We start from the raw sequence: 2,500 nt of genomic DNA on the forward strand, positions 1-2,500 counted from the left end.
AGTTATATGTCAATTTATTATTATTTACTATTTATCTGTTTATTATTTAACTATACCTATGCATTTATTTATGTATTTTATTTATTATTTACATTATTATATTTTTATTTATTAATTTATTTATTTATCATTATTATGATTTTTTCTCGCATCCGACCTAGATATGGACCAAAAGGTCTCCTGTCGGCATGCTCAGCCTTTGTCATTTTTTTTTTTTTTATGTATTAAGGTGATATTGATTAATTATAAGACATTTTGATATAATAAAAATTACCCTAGTCTCCGAAACGCCATCTATTAGCCGATATACGAAAGCCTAAATCGCTGTCGGCCAACTTTGGAAAAGCGAGATCTTAAACTTAAACTAGATCATTACCAAGTTGATGGCCTCTCCTTGAAGGGGGGGGAGGTCGGAGGTGAGCGCCTCCTGGTGCTTCCTCCTCCTTTTCTACGTCTTCTTCTCCTCCTCTTCCTCGTCTTCCTCTCGTCCTCTTCCTCGTCTTCCTGTTCTCCTCCTTCTACTCCTCTTCGTCTTCCTCTTCTCCTCCTCTTTCTCGTCCTCTTCTCCCCTTCCTCGTCTTCCTCTTCTCCTCCTCTTCCTCGTCTTCCTCTTCTCCTCCTCTTCCTCGTCTTCCTCTTCTCCTCCTTCTACTCCTCTTCTTCCTCTTCCTCTTCTCATCCTCTTTCTCGTCCTCCTCACCATCATCTTCCTCGTCTTCCTCTTCTCCTCCTCTTCCTCGTCTTCCTCTTCTCCTCCTTCTACTCCTCTTACTTCTCTTCCTCGTCTTCCTCTTCTTCTCTTCCTCGTCTTCTTCTCATCTTCCTCGTCTTCCTGTTCTCCTCCTCCTTCTACTCCTCCTCCTCTTCCTCGTCTTCACCTTCTCCTCTTCCTCGTCTTCACCTTCTCCTCTTCCTCGTCTTCACCTTCTCCTCCTCTTCCTCGTCTTTACCTTTTCCTCCTCTTCTTCCTCGTCTTCTTCCTCTCCTCCTCCTCTTCCTCGTCTTCATCTTTTCCTCCTCTTCCTCGTCTTCATCTTTTCCTCCTCTTCCTCGTCTTCCTCTTCTCCTCCTCCTCTTCCTCGTCTCCCTCTCCTCCTCCTCTTTCTCGTCTTCCTCTTCTCATCTTCCTCGTCTTCTCCTCCTCCTCTTCCTCGTCTTCCTCTCCCCCTCTACCTCGTCTTCCTCTCCTCTTTTTTCTTCGTCTTCTCCTCCTCGTTTTCACCTTTTCCTCCTCTTCCTCGTCTTCTCCTCCTCTTCCTCGTCTTCACCTTTTCTTCCTCGTCTTCTTCTCCTCCTCTTCCTCGTCTCCCTCTTCTCCTCTTCCTCATCTCCCTCTCCTCTTCCTCGTCTCCCTCTTGTTCCTCTTCTCCTCCTCCTCCTTCTACTCCTCTTACTCCTGGTCTTTCCCTTCCTACTCCTCTTATTCTTGCTCCTCCCTTTCTTCTTCCTCCTTCTACTCCTCCTATTCCTTCTCTTACACTCGCTCCTCCTCTTCCCTCTCTTCCTCTTCATTCGCTTCCTACCCCGCTTCCTCTCCCTTTTATTCTTCCTCTTCATTCACTTCCTCCTCTTCCTCCTGCTCTTTCTCCTACGCCTCTTCTTCCTCTTACTCTTCCTCATCTCCTTCCTCCTCATCTTCTACCTCCTTCATTTCTCCACCTCTCCTTCTCCTCCTCCTCCTCCTCCTCCTCCCCCTGCTCATTATCGTTATCATCCTCATCATCATCATCATCATCATCAGATGCATTACCATCTAGTGTCTGTCTTCATTACTGTGTTCCCACTGTCAGCCTCGGTTCCAGGCTTCTGGCGCCGGCTGCCAGTGTCCCCATTACCATTGGCGCCGCAGAAGAACGGCCGTCGTCGGTGCCGTCGTCGTCGTCGTCGTCCTCAACCACGGCAGCGTCGTCAACACTGGGTTTCCCCCTCAGTTGGACTGCTTGGCACTTTATTCCAGGCCTTCCAGTCGCAGCACTTGACACTAGGCTCCAGGTTTTCCAGCTCCAGTGCTTGGTACTGTGTTCCAGGTTTTCCAGTTGCAGTGCTTGCAACTATGATCCAGTTCTTTCAGCTGTAATGCTTGGCACTGTATTCCAGGTTTTTCAGTCGCAGCACTCGACACTAGGTTCCAGATTTTCCAGCTGCAGTGCTTGGTACTGTGTTCCAGGTCTTCCAGTTGTAGTGCTTGCAACTATGATCCCGTTCTTCTAGCTGCAGTGCTTGGTACTATATTCCAGGTCTTCCAGTCGCAGCACTTTACACTAGGTTCCAGGTTTTCCAGCTGCAGTGCTTGGTACTGTATTCCAGATCTTCCAGTAGCAGTGCTTGCAACTATGATACAATTCTTTCATCAGCAGTGCTTGCCACTGTTTGCCGGTCCTTCCAGTTGCAGTGTATGTATTTTTTTTCGGTTCTTCTGATTGCAGTGATTTCCAGTCCTTTCCGGTCTTTCCAGCTACGCTGAGTTCCAGTTTTCTATGGTTCTTCCAGCTGCAATAAT

The 2,500-nt window shown here is 47.3% G+C and overlaps 1 protein-coding gene across 2 annotated transcripts in view; it reads left to right on the plus strand.

Moving 5' to 3' along the window:
• MCU (mitochondrial calcium uniporter) overlaps positions 1-2,500 on the plus strand; it is a 928,441-nt gene that overhangs the window by 482,459 nt on the left and 443,482 nt on the right. The gene's annotated exons all lie outside the window — the stretch shown is intronic.

Source organism: Oratosquilla oratoria, chromosome 1 (assembly GCF_046742065.1).
Source record: "Oratosquilla oratoria isolate Oo_2021 chromosome 1, ASM4674206v1, whole genome shotgun sequence".
Classification (NCBI taxonomy): domain Eukaryota; kingdom Metazoa; phylum Arthropoda; class Malacostraca; order Stomatopoda; family Squillidae; genus Oratosquilla; species Oratosquilla oratoria.